Below are 18563 nucleotides of genomic sequence, written 5' to 3' on the forward strand. Positions count from 1 at the left end.
TTGAAGACTCAGAGGTGGGAGCTCCTGGAACTTCAGTCTGTAGCCCTGGGAACCTGTCTATGACGCAGGGAACCTGGCATGATCCTGTCCAGATGTGACTGAAGAATTTTAGCCGGGCTCCCACCCTCATGTCTTTCAGGTATCGCGGTCCACTTCCATGTGGAAGGTTTTGAGGTAGCAGGGCCTGAGCCCCGTTCCTGTGAACCAGCAGTCGCTGGTTTGCGTGGTTTACCTCTAGCACCTCTGGTGGTGGTAGAAGAACCTCTGGCCTTGCCCCCAAACTTTGCAGTCCGAAAGGACTGTAGATTAGGTCCTGAGTAGGCCTTCCTAGCTGGCGGAGCTGCAGAAGGTAGGTATGTGGACTTACCCACAGTAGCTCGGGAGATCCATTTGTCGAGTTCATCTCCAAATAAGGCATCTCCTGTGAAAGGTAGGCCTTCCACTCCTTTCATGGAGTCTGCATCAGCAGTCCACTGACGAAGCCATAATCCTCTGCGTGCTGACACAGAGCTGTAGTGCGTGAATTAAGCAAACCTATTTCTTTTATGGCTTCCACCATAAAGTTCGCAGAGTCTTGTATATATTGCAGGAGCAAAATAATTTCCTCTTGAGGTTAGGTGTCTAACCCCTCAATTAAATTACCTGACCATTTAGCAATGGCTCTTGTAATCCACCCACATGCTATAGTGGGTCTCTGGGCCAACCCGGCAGCAGTATACAAAGATATGAGTGTAGTCTCAATCTTGCGATCAGCCGCATCTTTTAGGGAGGCTGCACCAGGCACAGGTATTACAATTTTACATGAGAGCCTGGAGACTGACACATCCACTATCAGTGGATTTTCCCATTTTTTCCTATCGTCAGGAGGAAAAGGAAAAGATGATAACCGCCTAGGAATTTGAAATTTTTTATCTGGATTAACCCACGATTCTCCAAACAGGGTATTTAGCTCCTTTGATAAAGTAAAAGCGGCTGAGGTCTTTTTCTAATATTAAAGTAAGATTCTTGTGAAGTGATCTGTCACCACTAGTATATTACTTTCCTTTCCTCCAGGATCTTCCAAAGACAGATAATCAAGACATACGAGGTCCATCGGCCCATTGCTAACGATGTTAACCAATGGTGCAGCTCTTTCAGGCAATTTTTTCCGAACAATACACCTTCCACAAGTCTTGCAGTACACTTCTATATCCCTATTCATGTAAGGCCAATAGAACCTCTCAGAAATTAGCCACTGGGTCTTATCATACCCTAAGTGTCCATGACGATCATGAAGAGATTTCAATACGGTAGCAATGTATTTGCTAGGAAGCACCAATTGCATTCTATATGTACCATCCAGTTTTCGAGTTTTCCGGAACAATATTCCTTGCTGAATAGTCAACTTTCTTTTCTGTCGGACTAACATCCTTGCGTTGGGAGTCATGGGTACATCCAAGAGGTTATTCAACCTCCGCTCTACCATCTGCAGGACAGGATATATATCCTTATCGGCACGCTGCTCTTGACTCATATGTTCAGGAGTCACTACATCTAAACCATCCATATCGGCATAATCTAGCCAACAGTATAAGGGAGGTAGGGCATCCACTGAAACACCCATGGAAACCACTGCCGGGATAGGAATGTCCCTCAATTCTCTAATTTGAAAACATAATCCCTTCACAGTAGAGGCAGGAACTTCGATCCATTCTTCAGATGATTGCTGTCCAGGATCTTCTTGTCGTGGCATTCTAGATAAGGCATCCGCATCGATGTTGTTAATTCCAGGTTTATACTTTATGGTGAACTCGTAATTGGACAGGGTCGCTAACCACCTGTGTCCAGTGGCATCAAGTTTGGCCGTCGTCTGTACATACGTCAATGGATTATTATCCGTAAGTACCGTAAATGGCACCCCATACAAATAATCGTGGAACTTGTCAGATACTGGCCATTTCAGAGCGAGGAACTCTAATTTATGCACTGGATAATTTCGTTCACTAGTAGACAGTCCTCGACTAACATAGGAGATGGGTTTCATATCACCACTATGCTCCTGATATAGCACTCCCCCCAGTCCCTCGTAAGATGCATCTACATGTACATGGTAGGGGATGGAAGGATCAGCATAGGCTAGTACCGGAGCCTGTATCAAACTCCACTTTAATTGGTTAAAAGCCTGTTCACATAACTCATCCCACCTGTCACCAAATGGTTCCTGGGGCCTTAAATATTGGTTGTTCAGATTCCTGTTAGCTCGTTTTTTCAAGTTATTAGGCGGGTATCCTTTTGTTAGCGAAGTAAGGGGTTGAGCCATCTTAGAATACTGTGGAACAAATTTCCTGTAATACCCACAGAATCCCAGAAAAGATCTTAACTCCTTCAAGCATGTGGGCCTTGGCCAATCCTTCACAGCTTGTACTTTGTCAGGATCAGTTGCAATTCCCTGTCTACTGACAATATGTCCCAAGTATTTTACCACTGACTGACACAAGCAGCACTTTTCAATGGATAGTTTTAGTCCTTTAGCCTGCAGACGGTCTAACACTTTTAGCAGACGGACATTATGTTCTTCGAGAGTCCTTCCAAATACAATCACATCATCCAGATATACTAATACTTCCCTATAACTCATGTCGCCAATCGTTTTTTCCATCATCCTTTGGAAGGTTGCCGGAGCTCCTTTTATTCCTTGCGGCATTTTTAAAAACTCGAAGAACCCTATAGGACATATAAAAGCTGTCTTGCATCTGTCATTTACACTCATGGGTATTTGATAATATCCACTACGGAGATCTAGTACCGAGAACCATTGACTCCCTTGTAAACAATCCAGCGCTTCGTCTATCTTAGGTACGGTATACTGGTCTGTCACAGTCCTGTTGTTCAATGTGCGATAGTCAATACAAAGTCGTATTTCCCCGTTCTTTTTCCTTGCCACAACAATAGGTGATGCATACGAACTTTCAGAGTCAGCTATAACCTGATTTTCCAGCAATCCTCTTAAATGTTTCCGTACATCTTCAAAGTCGGCTGGAGCTAGCCGCCTTGATCTCTCTCTGAACGGGGTGTCATCCAATAATTTAATAGTATGTACTACATCTTTAGCCGTCCCTAAATCCCACTCTCCTCGAGAGAACACGTTTTCTCGCATATACAACTGCTCTAGTAACTTGCATTTTTCATTGAAATTAATATCACTGCCCTTAAAACATATCTCCAGACATATAGGGGGGTCAACATGTGCATCTGTCCTTCCTACCTCTTTATCCTGGGAGTTCACATCACTACAAACCCTATTGCATCCTCGACTTAGGTCAATCGCCTCACATGAATGGACCTGCCCCTGCTTCTCACACCAATATTTTAGATTTTTAAACAAATTGGTGTTAGTCCCCACAATTACTGGCAACCTCCCATTATCTCCTGGGGAATCCGGACATACCAAGGCTACTAGGAGGACAGTTTCATTAGCTATACCGAGTCCTGGATCGAATGTTATTCTGGTGACAATATATCCCAAATACGGGTATTTTTGTTCGCTAAGGCCCCATATTGTGAGCCCACTGAGAGGTAGTATGGGAATGTCGGTCAAATGAGTTTGATACCAGGTCTCAAAGATGATAGATACTTGTGACCCACTGTCCAGGAGTACAGAGCATTCATGTCTATTGATCATAGCTCTTACAACAGGGGCTGGCCCCATAAGACTTTCTGGCACATCATCCAACCACTGTGCACTCCCCATAGCATTTACGGTTATTATCGGGGAGCCTGTGAGGGGGTCACAGGACTCCCATTGGAGTTTTCCGGCAGATCTGGCATCCACTGATTATACGTCCTACCTCCCTGTCGACTTCGAGAGTTCATAGTACACTCAAATGAACGATGTCCAGGCTGTCCACACGAATAACACACTATGGGTAACCTGCTGTCTCCCCGTCGTATACGTCCTCGTCCCATACCAGATGACAAATTCGGTTTCACTATACTGGTGGTCTGCAGGGCAATCAACTGATCCATTTTACTATTTTGCTCTTCCAATAGTTTGATTAACCTGTCATCCATAATTGGTTTTTCTATTTTTTCGGCAGTTGGTAACACTACCTTTACTTTCTTTATGGCTTTGTCCCGCTTTTCAATCTGGACCTCTTCGAGTTTAACCTCCTTAACCAATTCGTTCAAGGTGAGGGGTGTGGTTTTGGACAATGTGCACCGTAACTTCTGCGCCACGGGGCTAGTAGTAAGTGCTCCTTTAAGTACCTGTACGATACGTCTTTCATCCACTTGGTCTTTGGGAATACCACCTTTATCGACAATCTTATAAATTAATCGATCCACCCTGTATATGTAGTGGGTCAATGTTTCCCCATACTCCTGAAAAGTGCTATTCAGTCGAGATAAAAGATCTCCAACATCTTCCACGGTTCCATATGAAAAATCTAAAGCCTCAATGTAATCACTTAAAGTGGCCTGTGGATTGCTTCTCCGGGTGGCTTGAATTACACCCATGGCTGGACCCCTCAAACTCTCCCCTACTCTTTGCCTCTTGTTATGCTCTGGGCATTGCCACTCCTTGGAATGCTGAATTGCGGCCTCTCGCCACAGTTCATACGTCTCCTCACCGGCAGGCACTGGAGTAATACCGGAAAAAATTCGTAACCGCCTATATCCTCCCTCAAAATGCCATCTTTCTAACTGGCTGACGACTTTCTCTACCACCGCTTCGGCAGGTGACTCTGTAGTGTTTGGTTTAATGGGGGCCGATCCGTTACCCATATTACTAACTATAGGGAGAATAGTTTCCCCCACTAAATGGGGTTGCTCCGTACCAGTCCCATCACCGAATGACGCGGCCTCTTCTTCAGGACTAGCATCTGGCCAGATCAACTGAAACTTCTTGTCTGCAATGTTTTCCATCATAATCCTACTTGGTAATAAAGTGAAATCTAAAGGGGATCTATTGCCAATTAGCAAAGCAACTGTATCTCCGCCGGGCCCCCTCCACCTATCTACTATATATGGATTATTTAACCCATACAATCTATTCACTGCTTTCATCACATCTTCATCAGTCACTGTTTGAAAATCTCCCCCTATACCAAAACTGCAAGTAGGTTCAACTCTATTTTGGCTACACCATCGATATATGTCCTGTCCGTTTACGATCTCCATGTTAGCCTAAAATAAATCAGGAGTTGTATATAAAGGTTCACAATCTCAGCAGTGCCTCCATAAATGTAACCCCATTTGTTTCAGGGCCACTATGAATATTATTAAATGTATATGTGCCTCCACCCAAGCTAAGAGTTAAATGTTAGGCCGGCTTGGGATAAGCCTAACTTGTCTTGTTTAAAAATAATTATACCAAGGTAAATATGCTGGTAGTATTATAATTACCTTTATATATATATATATATTGATGGTTTACCTTGTTTCTTGTCGTTTCAGGCTTCTTGGAAAAGTGATCCGGACCCGTTTAGCTGGTAAGTACAATATCTTTAATAATATATATGTAACACTATGCATTAAATATCAAGTCCTTTTAACTTTCACATATATAGTGCAACAAATTAAATAGCAATAAATAAAGCTTCCAATTTATACAATTATAATTAAAGGAACCTATACAATAAAAACCCTTGCATGCAATACAAAAACAAAACCTCTCTCGTCTCCTCCTATTATTATTGTATATTTACCCGGGTAATGTAGTTGTTTATAGTGCACTCGTTGGGGCCCTTTTATATTCTGTGCATATTAAAGATAGTGAGAGTTAATCGGTAGAAACTCCGGTCTTCCCTAATATAATACTGAGTTGAAATTCCTTATACCTCGGAGGTGGGTATGATAAATAATAGTAGTCAGATAGTCAACCTTTCTTCCTGACCTTATTTCCGCTGGTCACTTACTTGTTTTGTAATTCCAATTAAAGACTTAGGTATGTTCAGCGCAATGGAGTATCCTATATGCTGATATAGTCTTTTGTCACAGAGTAATCCATATGTAAATAATCACTGAGCACCCTGTGCTGATTGAGAATACAAATTCTTACATATATCTCTTCCTTCTACTACTCTGTTCTCGAAGGGGTTGTAGTGGATATTATACTAATAAGTATAATTTAGTATACATTGAATAAGGAACGTCGGTACTGAGTCTCAGCTTCAGTATATCGGCACGGGTAAATATGTTTTTCAACGGTATCCATTAAGTGTTAGCCTTGATGGTGATCACAGTTCTCATTGGGATGCTATTCTGAATATTAATCCCATTGTGAAATAATTTAATTCAACATGTCACCCAGGTAACGGAGATAATTTATATACTTGGGATACAACTGGTAATTAGTTCATCCAGCTACACTATAGCTTTATATTGGTTCATAACAGACCACAGCTTAAAAGTTACTGGGAGTATATTTCAAGAGTAAGCTGTATAATGGGGCTGTAAATGTATAGTGATTTAGCATCCAGCCGTAATAGGTCAATGTAGCAATCCTCTTTCAAGTTATCCCTTCCCCTCTCCTCCTCAGCAGCTGGCTGACATTACACTAGCCACTCCCCTGGTTAAGGGATGCAGATCTTCCGCTGCCTGTGGATCACTCCCCACCACAACAGAGTTTAATGGATACTAGGCTTGCCTGACTAGTATTTGTTCACTTCCTACGCGTTATTTCTTTCAGCTCCTACCTCCAAAGATAAAGCGGTGTCCGCCTCAATCGATCATGAGAGGATAGAGAAGTCTCATCATTAACCGGGTTATTGGAGGTAAGTGCATCAGCTCCTTTCTCCTCGACGACGCTGTCACTGCAGACGCTCTCCAGGTTGCACAGCCACTCCCCCGTCTCTCCTCTCCTGTAATCCCGCTTCTCATTTGACACTAGCGGGCAGGCAGTGTCTTGTTACTCCGATCAGCTGAGTTCTCTCTCCGTTCCTCCCTCGGCCCCCAGCAGCACCTCCGTCCTCTCTCCTCTCTCTCTCTGCTCGTCTCTCCTCACTCTCCAGGCTGCGTCACCACTTCAACCCTTGTCTCTCGAGCCCTGTCTCTCCTCGTGCTCTCCCTTCTTCTAGACCTTTCTCCACGCGGTGCTGTACTCTCGCATCGAGAGTACTCCCAGTGCATGCAATTACATTCCCCATTTCTACCCCCCGCACAATATTTATATATATATACAAGACTCACAATAGTACATATATTTTAAACAATACTAATTCCTCTATATATTTATACAATTTTCCCAACGGGGTACATTTGCATTAAATGCCATTTTTCCTCCTTATAGTAATGCCCCTTACACATTATGCCACACACTGCAATGCCCATTGCACATTATACCACACACCGTAATTCCTGTGACACATTATGCCACACACCGCAATGCCCATTGCACATTATACCAAACACCTTAATGCCCATTACACATTATACCACACACCGTAATGCCCCTTACACAATATGCCACACACCATAATGCCCATTGCAAAATATGCCACACACCGTAATGCCTGTGAAACATTATGCCACACATCGCAAAGACAATGATACATTTATGCCACTCACTGCAATGCCCATTATACATTATGATACACACCGTAATGCCTGTGGTACAGCATACCACACACTGCAATGCCCCAGACACACTATACCACACACCACAATGCCTGTGACACACTATACCCCACACCGCAATGCCTGTGATACAGTATGCCAAACACCATAATGCCTGTGACACATTATGCCACACAACGCAATGCCCGTTATACATTATGCCACACAGCAATGCCCATTATACATTATGTCACATACTGCAATGCCCATGATACATTATGCCATACACCACAATGTCCATTACACACTATGCCCCACAGTAAGGATTCTAATTACTTTTAAATTAACTACTCGTTGTTTAGGGTTTCATATTCTGGTTCCATGTTTGTTGACAGGGGTTTCATGTTCTCTGTGTCATGCTCGTTGCCAGGAGTGTAATGCTCGTTGCCAGGGGTTTCATGTTCTGGGTATCATGCTGATTGCCAGGGTGTGTAATGCTCGTGGCCAGGGGTTTCATGCTCTGGGTGTCATGCTCGTTGCCAGGGGTGTGTAATGCACGTTGCCACCCTCCCAATGTCGGCATGTATGAAGTAATGACACATTTCTGAAGCTCCCCAGAGTTCTGTGGTGATTTAAACTCGGACCACTTTACATATGGCTCACCACCAGCACAAGGGCAAAAATCCCTGGAAGGGGTTCTATAAGTGTCTCAATTTTCTTCATCCTCCTATTTTTTTTCCAACGATACCTATTTTCAGATCGTTTCTGTCAACAGGCAAGAAAACCATTCCTTAGCGTATGTGTTCTGGTGACTGCTTGTGATAACCAGACAACATACCCAACCCATTACAGAAAATGAAAGTCAATATTTAAAAGTGCATAGAGTAAAGAAAAAGAGGTACTATTTTTAAGAAAACCTTTGACAAACTGTGGTTATCCATACGTAATCCATGCAGACATTTTCGATCTAATCTAGAATAGCAAAACAGAACAAGAATACAAGTTGGGATGAAGCACTGAGCTGAGATCCTGTCCTGCAATAGAAGCAGGCACTTGCTGGAGGAGCTTGCAGTCAGGTGTACACGAATAGTCTCTGCTAGTGAAATGACTGTGTACACCGTACAGTGATGAGGTTGACACCCTGCTGGTGATGGTATTCACACACAGGTATAGGTTGTACAAACTATAGCCTGTGAATAAATGCACACAGGTGATGAATGTTCACTCTGCAGTTAGTGAGTGAAATGCATGTTTATACTGAATATGGGAATGATAGCAGACTGGGATTGCACAAGACAACAGTTTTAACTGCATAGGCTTAGCAAGCTAATGATGATTAGCATACTGTACCTCCAAACTGTCCCGATTTTCGTGGTACTCTCACGTTTTTTGGAACTGTCCCTTTTTTTTGGAACTGTCCCTCCAGCATGCGCAGTGTCCTGTGGTGGGGGAGGAGAAGTTCGAGGCTCCTGTCACTCACTGCTCTTCTGTAGAGAAGAGGTGAATAGACGTTGTGAGCATGTGCACAGCATCTATCCACAGAACACAGAGGGACTGGGGGCACGCCAGCAGCTCACAGAGCGCTAGGCATGCCCCCACAATGATGAAAATGGGAGCACGCCTCCCATTTTCATAATTGTGGGGGCATGCCTAGCGCTCTGTGCGGCATTCTGTGCGGCATTCCCGCAAACCCATGCCCCTTTTTGGACACATGCGACTTCACTGCGCAGGGGAGTCCCAACTCTGTATCAATGAAAGTTGGGAGGTATGGATTAGCAATGTGGATTCTGCACAGGCTGTTCTACTTGAAATAATGGGGCAGATGTATTTACCTGGAGAAGGCATAAGGAAGTGATAAACCAGTGATATGTAAACCAGTGATATGTGCAAGGTGATAAAGGCACCAGTCAAGCAGATCCTAACTGTTAATTTACATATTGGAGCTGATTGGCTGGTGCCTTTGTCACCTTGCACAAATCACTGGTTTATCACTTCCTTATGCCTTCTCCAGGTTAATACATCTGCCCCAATGAGCAGTGTGGAACTGCAGAGGATTGCAGTGGTTAAATGCACAGGCTTTTCTAGATGAAGTTGATGAGCAGTGAACTGCCAGGATTGAATAAAGACACAAGCTAAGAGAAACTGGAACAGGGAACAAGAACTGATGAACTCAGAACTTGAGTGTGCACCATGGAAGATGCACCAGATGGCAGATACAGCAATCCAACCTGGAATCGGAGTTGCAGATAGTGGAACCAGGAACTGATAAGATAGAAGTTGTACTGGCAATGGGCAGATGTAAGTGGGGGGTTTAAATAGGGTGCGCTGATCAGTCATTGGTGCCTCTGCTCTGTGGAAGCTTGCCCCTCTGTGATTGGGAGAAACCGGAGTCAGCTGATCAATCCAACATGGCGGCACCCATGCAATGCTGAATCCAGAAACAGACCTAAATCACCAGCAGCTAACAAGACTCAATATGTTTATGTTTACTATAGTGGACAGCGAGAGCACCCCAGCAGATAAAGGTACAGTGCCATGTCTGGTAAGAGGGAGTCACCGTCTCTTGCGTCACAGAAACAACTGTGATTGCAGTCATAGGTTAACAGTTTTAAAAACACATAATATAATACAAATTGACACTACAGAAGAGAGAGCTAAGCATTTGGGTTGTATTTGTTTTTCAGTAACTAAAGGGGTATTGATGAAATGCTTCAGTAGAAAAGTCTTAAGTTTGGTTTTTGTAGGTTTCTACAATGGAGACCTCTCATATTGGGGGTAATTCCAAGTTGATCGCAGCAGGAAATTTTTTAGCAGTTGGGCAAAACCATGGTGGTCATTCCGAGTTGTTCGCAGCAGTTCATCGCATCGCAAATGGCGAAAAATCACAAACTGCGCATGCGCGAATACTGAAGTGCGCGTACGCAAAAGGAGCGATACGACGCTTGTGCAAACTTACTAACTGAAAATCTGCTCGTACTACACCACCGAAAACAGGGAGTGACGGAGGCGTGACAGAGGCTCGGCTTCGCTATCTAACGAAATGGGCATGAAAGTGGGCGGCTAGTGTGGGAGTATGCAACCAGCAGCAGGCGTGTTTTTAGCAGAAACGCGTATCCGATGGTAAAATGTACACAACAAATGTTCGCTATCTTGTCGCAGCCGACGAGTAAGTCTGCAGCTACTCTGCACTTGCGAAGTCCTGTTACAAGTGTGTGTGCCCTAATTAGCAATTAATTTGCAAATGAATTCAACTGTTGACCAATTACTTGGCAAACAATGCTCTGACAAAATACTACAAACAGCAATTGTCTGGCCACATAACATTTTTATTGTGAGCACCTATAAATGTGAAACGCTACCACATAATGCCTTTTTTTTAAATTTAAAAATAAACTTTGATGTTAAATGCATGTTGTAATTATTTATGTAATACTATCAAATGTAATCAAGTGTGAATAAACCAACTTCTAAACTACATCAGCTAAATCTTCTCGACATAGACATATTCCTTTGTACATACCAAATAACATGAACAACATAATGCAGCCTACACTTAATGTTACTTAATACAATTTTTTAGAAATTTGGTGGGAATATGTGTCCATATCTAATATTATGCCATGTTGCCCCTAGTAACCCAAGGTCCTATTTTTTTTTTTTATTTATATGCCCAGTTAAGTGTTGTGCAAGGCATACATGTTTTAAATTATAATATGCAATGTTTGTATGAATGGGGCAGATGTATTAACCTGGAGAAGGCATAAGGAAGTGATAAACCAGTGATATGTGCAAGGTGATAAAGGCACCAGCCAATCAGATCCTAACTGTTAATTTACATATTGGAGCTGATTGGCTGGTGCCTTTGTCACCTTGCACACATCACTAGTTTATCACTTCCTTATGCCTTCTCCAGGTTAATACATCTGCCCCTTTATTCTTATTGTTCCCTTGTTCCACAAATGTCTATATGCCATGTTAAAGTTTACAGGGCTCAGTTTTCCATAGTGCATAACCTTTAATAAAACACACAAACAATTTTGTAATCATTATTTTTTTACTTCAAAAAATATCTTAAATCAGAAACACAACATGGCTACAAATGAGCATCACATACAAAGATGGACATAGCAACACACAAACACAACCATACACAGCATGCTAGGAAGAGGAAGATGGCTCAGGTGTAGACGAAAATAACTCACAGGCTACAATTTAAATAAACACAAATATACCCTTTCCAGTGGCGCACCCAGGGGGGGGGGGTTCCGAGTACCCAGAAACCCCCCTCCACTAAAAAAAAAAATATATATATATATATATTTTTTTTTTAGCTGCATGAGTATTATTAATGACTGTCTAGCGTCCTCTGCAGCCTGCTGTCTTCCTGGTCTTAAATCAGAAACACAACATGGCTACAGACGAGCATCACATACAAAGATGGACATAGCAACAAGCAGATGCCAGTGCCAAAATTCACATAGCAGAACCCAGTACTATGGTAACACCATCTTCTGACAAAATATGATGTTTAATATTTACTAAGTATATGTTGTGAACCCCCAGCCAGACGAAACTTTTAGGGGAACTGAGGTCGATTCTGGATCCAACACACAAACACAACCATACACAGCATGCTAGGAAGAGGAAGATGGCTCAGGTGTAGACGAAAATAACTCACAGGCAACAATTTAAATAAACACAAATATACCCTTTCACTTTGAGGGAGCTGTACATTCTGGCCACACAAGCCAAAATAAAAATAAACATCGAGGCAACATGTAAAACATGGGTGCTGCCCATCTGGAGAGACATCACTTTCTCTTCTTTTTACCCGCCTGATGTAGTTCTTCACGGTAAAGGTCTGAAAATAAAGCAGAAAAGAGACACCTACAAGAGAGAGAAATGGACTATAAGAAATCAAATATACACTCTCAACAATAGAACGGACACACTGTAAATTACAGATAACAAAACTATTAGATAGTACATGATATTAAATTTATAGGCAAAAACATTAACCACCAAACTACTAATACCCTGTTTAAAACACTACAAAGGACCATTGCACACCCATACATACTTGGTTTGTTAATATCCTATTTTTTTTTTCTCAAAACAAAAAATTAGCATAAAATATGCACTCTGCAACACAACAGTAAAACATTTGCAAGCTAACAAACGCACATTTTTCTGCAATATACTGCAATAAAAACTCAGAAATGTGTGAGCAAACACGACCACCTTGCATGAAACACGTCCAAACAGCATTTGGCATCATACACCCACTCACACAGGCTGCAAGAGGCTTTTAAATAGGCTGTACAATTAATGGAAGTATTAGCATAATTGACACCTGTGCGAATCCCGCACTGGAAACCACACACAGCTATAAATCGCTAGACAGCTGTGCAAACACACATGCCACCAGCAACATGGCTACTCGTGAGCAGATGGCAGCAGAGATGGACCGGGTGCAGCAGCAGATGTCCGCTTTGACACATAGGCGCCTAGCGCTGCGGAGGCAGATGCTGGAAGCTGCAAGTTTGGATTTTTAAATAGCAGGACCCAGTACTGTACAAACTCCATCTTCTGATACCCAGGAGTTAGGAGTGAATCCCCTGCCAGACATAGATACTGTGGAAACTGAGGGAGATTCTGTATTACCAACTCAAACACAAAGTACACAAGCAGCTACTGAAGAGGAAGATGGTGAGGAGGGCCAGGACGATAGCTCACAGGCTACATAAAAAAAAAAAAGACAGCCCGCCTTCACTAAGAGGGAGTTACGTGTTTTGGTCACACAGGCCATGGAAAAAATTCATTGAGGACCCAAAAACATGGGTGCTGCATCCAAAGAGCGTATCTGGAGGGACATCACTGATTCTGTTAATGAAGTCGGCTCAATAGACCGCACATCACAGGAAGTTAGAAGACGGTAAGTGTATATTGACACACCATTTTCTGACCCAAGTATTATTTAAAACTTAGCTAGATGTGATGTTGCCTATAGCAACCAAATACATAACATGTGTACTATCAATTAAAGCAGGTATTCATAACTTTTCTGTACCTTGCCCCTATTTTTCATCACATATGTATTTGGGCCGACTTCAAATCCTGCCTGAAGGGCAAGAGGTCTGCGGAGTGGAATGCCTCGAGGGCAACAGGGGGAGGTCCAGCTGCCACTGTGCAGTACACAGATCTTGAGGAGATGGCGATGGACTGTGTGAGTTACGAGGAGGGGGTTGGAGTGTCTCATATGGACACGGACCTGCCTGAAATACTGAATGCACATGACTTGCCAGGTAAGTTTACACACATATTCCTAAACAACTAATTTAGTGGTTCAAAAAGTCTCATGTAGTTTTTTTCTACTCTTTTTCTACTCATTCTTATTTTTGTTTTGAACATAACACAGCACAGGTGGGTGAGCAGGTAGAGTCAGAGGAGGGTTATGTGGCTGAGGCTGAGGTGGGGGGACCTAATGTCTCTGGCACTGTGGGACCACAAATTCCATCCATCCAGATTCCAACTGGCCCCCCCCACCCAACTCTCTGCTATCCCGGACATCCTGTCTGAAATTGTAAGGTATGGTGAGAGCCTGAATGCTTTTCAAGACAGGATGATCCGGGAGGTAAGGCAGATACCTGTCCGGCTCACTGAGCACAGAACCAGTGTGGAACAAGGTGTAGCTCAACTCTGCCAAGTTCTGGCAGAGATCAGGCAGGGCCAAGAGCAACTCGCCTCCTCCTTCCAACAAATTGCAAATTCCATTCTGCAAGGGCTCCAGGACATCGCTGTCTCCCTTGCCTACAGTGGCAGAGAGCCAGCCATATCTGCTCCCTCCCCTCCCTCTGCCCAGGAAGAACATCCCGCTGGGCAGGGCCCTCGAACGTCGCTTCGCAGACTGAGCCGTGAAGAACTACATCAGGCGGGTAAAAAGAAGAGAAAGTGATGTCTCTCCAGATGGGCAGCACCCATGTTTTACATGTTGCCTCGATGTTGATTTTTATTTTGGCTTGTGTGGCCAGAATGTACAGCTCCCTCAAAGTGAAAGCAGTGGCAAACGCAGGATTTGCATGGGGGGGTTTCCAGAACTGGGCGGAGCCAATCACGGGGGTGGGGACTGAGGTGACCCAGTATATGCTGGGTCCGTAAAACTAGTGTGTCGGTGTGTGTGTGTGTGTGTGTGTGTGTGTATATATATATATATATATATACATATATCTACACATATATATATATATATATATATATATACACATATATATATATACATACACACACACACACACACACACATACATATACACGGGTGGTCTTCAGTATGCCGGCGGTCGGGCTCCCGGCGACCAGCATACCGGCGCCGGGAGCCTGACCGCCGGCATACCGACACTTATTCTCCCTCGTGGGGGTCCACGACGCCCCTGGAGGGAGAATAGAATAGTGTGGCGCACGTAGCGCGCCACCGTGCCCGTAGCGTGGCGAGCGCAGCGAGCCCGCAAGGGGCTCATTTGCGCTCGCCACACTGTCGGTAAGCCGGCGGCCGGCCTCCCAGCGCCGGTATGCTGGTCGCCGGGAGGCCGGCCGCCGGGAGATCGTAGTGAACCCATATACACATATACATAGCATATTAAACATGCATACATGTACATATATATATATATATATATATATGTACACACACATACAGTACACAGATATATACACATATATATATGTGTTAATATGTATGTATGTATATACATGTGTATATATGTATGCACATGGATATATATGTACTATAATTAAAATAAAGTAAACTTTTATTGCACTTGCAAGTGCCACCAGGAAGACAGCAGGCTGCAGAGGACGCTAGACAGTCATTAATAATACTCATGCAGCTAAAAAAAAAATATATATATATATTTTTTTTTTTTTAGTGGAGGGGGGTTTCTGGGTACTCGGAACCCCCCCCCCCCCCCTGGGTGCGCCACTGGAAAGGGTATATTTGTGTTTATTTAAATTGTAGCCTGTGAGTTATTTTCGTCTACACCTGAGCCATCTTCCTCTTCCTAGCATGCTGTGTATGGTTGTGTTTGTGTGTTGCTATGTCCATCTTTGTATGTGATGCTCATCTGTAGCCATGTTGTGTTTCTGATTTAAGATATTTTTTGCAGTAAAAAAATAATGATTACAAAATTGTTTGTGTGTTTTATTAAAGGTTATGCACTATGGAAAACTGAGCCCTGTAAACTTTAACATGGCATATAGACATTTGTGGAACAAGGGAACAATAAGAATAAAGGGGCAGATGTATAAACCTGGAGAAGGCATAAGGAAGTGATAAACTAGTGATGTGTGCAAGGTGACAAAGGCACCAGCCAATCAGCTCCAATATGTAAATTAACAGTTAGGATCTGATTGGCTGGTGCCTTTATCACCTTGCACATATCACTGGTTTATCACTTCCTTATGCCTTCTCCAGGTTAATACATCTGCCCCATTCATACAAACATTGCATATTATAATTTAAAACATGTATGCCTTGCACAACACTTAACTGGGCATATAAATAAAAAATAAAAAAATAGGACCTTGGGTTACTAGGGGCAACATGGCATAATATTAGATATGGACACATATTCCCACCAAATTTCTAAAAAATTGTATTAAGTAACATTAAGTGTAGGCTGCATTATGTTGTTCATGTTATTTGGTATGTACAAAGGAATATGTCTATGTCGAGAAGATTTAGCTGATGTAGTTTAGAAGTTGGTTTATTCACACTTGATTACATTTGATAGTATTACATAAATAATTACAACATGCATTTAACATCAAAGTTTATTTTGAAATAAAAAAAAAAAAGGCATTATGTGGTAGCGTTTCACATTTATAGGTGCTCACAATAAAAATGTTATGTGGCCAGACAATTGCTGTTTGTAGTATTTTGTCAGAGCATTGTTTGCCAAGTAATTGGTCAACAGTTGAATTCGTTTGCAAATTAATTGCTAATTAGGGCACACACACTTGTAACAGTACTTCGCAAGTGCAGAGTAGCTGCAGACTTAAGGGCCCTACTCACTGGCCGAGGTGCCCGACGGCCGATACGGCCGACGAGCGACCCGGCGGCGGGGGGGGCAGTGACGGGGGGAGTGAAGCTTCTTCACTCCCCCCGTCACCCGGCTCCATAGACGTGCAGGCAAATATGGACGAGATCGTCCATATTGGCCAGCATGCACAGCCGACAGGAGACCAGCGATGAACGAGCGCGGGGACGCGCATCGTTCATCGCTTTAGTCTCCACACTGAAAGATATGAACGAGATCTCGTTCATTTATGAACGAGATCGTTCATATCTTTCAAAATATCGGCATGTGTGTAGGGCCCATTACTCCTCGGCTGCGACAAGATAGCGAACATTTGTTGTGTACATTTTACCATCGGATACGCATTTCTGCTAAAAACACGCCTGCTGCTGGTTGCATACTCCCACACTAGCCGCCCATTTCGTTAGATAGCGAAGCCGAGCCTCTGTCACGCCTCCGTCACTCCCTGTTTTCGGCGGTGTAGTACAAGCAGATTTTCAGTTAGTAAGTTTGCACACGCGTCATATCGCTCCCTTTGCGCATGCACACTTCAGTATTCGCGCATGCGCAGTTTGTGATTTTTCGACGTTTGCAATGGGATGAACTGCTGCGAACAACTCGGAATGACCACCATGGTTTTGCCCAACTGCTAAAAAATTTCCTGCTGCGATCAACTTGGAATTACCCCCATTGTGAGAGAAAGTGATTTCCAGAGAATCAGAGCCACAAAGCTAAAAGCTCAGCCCACAGATGAATTAGGGAGTTTCTATGTACTTCTATTAGTCCTTCATCTATAGATTGAAGTAAGCAAGACTGAGCATAAAGAATCAGAAGCTGCTTAAGGTACCTTGGTCTCTGGTTATGTAGGGCTTTGAAAGTCAGTGATCAAATCTTAAGGTAGATTTGCCATTTTACAGGGAGTAGAGAATGGGTGTTATGTGGCAATGGCATTGCTGTTTAGAGAACAGACTGGCTACGGCATTTTGTAACAGCCGAAAGCAGTTTTTGTTGGGAGACACAAAGAAGTCGTAGCACAACTTTGGCAAATCTGATATATGTGCAGCAATCGAAGGGCTTTCAATGTGCATGCACAGACTTCACCGGCAGTATGGGATCCCAGGAAACTGACACAGTATTTTGCGCACTGCGCTGATAGACTGCTATGATGAGAATGCTGGATGTCGTAGGACATCACAAGATAGGTATTATTGAATCACTCTATAACTTGAAAATATATCACATCGATATGATACAAACTATTTTGAAATATACCGTGACCCACATCAGTATCTTTATGAATAGAACTCTTAGCAGACAGTGGTAAACTTAGCTTACTGTTGTTTCTAACGTTACCACTTACGCAATCCACGGGTGTATTAACAGAAGAGGAGGCCTGTGTCCATCCTCCTCCATCAGGGCCCCCTCCTCTGCAGCCGTCAGCACATAGAGTCTGAGCACTAGAGAGGCACAGACTCTAGAGAGGCGCTGCCACATCATTTACTGGAGATTTGCTGAGAGATGCTGATGTCGGCGGGGGACTCCGGAGAGGTATTTTAAAAATAAGTGCAGGGTGTGCAGTGTGGGCCCACCTGCACCCTGTGTTGACTTCACACCAGTGGCGTAACTAGAAATTTTTCTCCCCCAAGCCAAAAAATTCTTCGGCGCCCCCCCCCCCCCCCTTCATGCTCCATAATTGGGAGCAAGAAAGGGATAAATATGCGCGCGCCTTCGGCGCGCGCACCAAAAAAGGGCGTGGTTTTGTTGGAGTGGGCGTGGTTTCGCATAAAGGGGCGTGGCATTGCAGGGAAAGACTACCTTATACCCCAGTTTTGCAACCTGCACGCCCATACGTTGGCCACCACAGGAAAGAAAAATAATCCTGATTCATGCCCCTTACATTATTTGTCATTTTTCCTCCTTATAGTATTGCCCAGTATACATTATGCCACATACTGCAAT

General features: G+C 43.4%; 1 long non-coding RNA gene across 1 annotated transcript in view; it reads left to right on the top strand.

Moving 5' to 3' along the window:
- LOC134932789 (uncharacterized) overlaps window positions 1-6746 on the top strand; it is a 113583-nt gene extending 106837 nt beyond the window's left edge. Inside the window, exons 3-4 of the long non-coding RNA XR_010179486.1 lie at window positions 5434-5468; window positions 6668-6746. This is a non-coding gene — a long non-coding RNA (uncharacterized LOC134932789). The remainder of the gene's footprint in view (window positions 1-5433; window positions 5469-6667) is intronic.
- The last annotated feature ends 11817 nt before the right edge of the window (window positions 6747-18563 follow it).

This window comes from Pseudophryne corroboree, chromosome 1 (assembly GCF_028390025.1).
Source record: "Pseudophryne corroboree isolate aPseCor3 chromosome 1, aPseCor3.hap2, whole genome shotgun sequence".
In the NCBI taxonomy this organism is placed as follows: Eukaryota; Metazoa; Chordata; class Amphibia; order Anura; family Myobatrachidae; genus Pseudophryne; species Pseudophryne corroboree.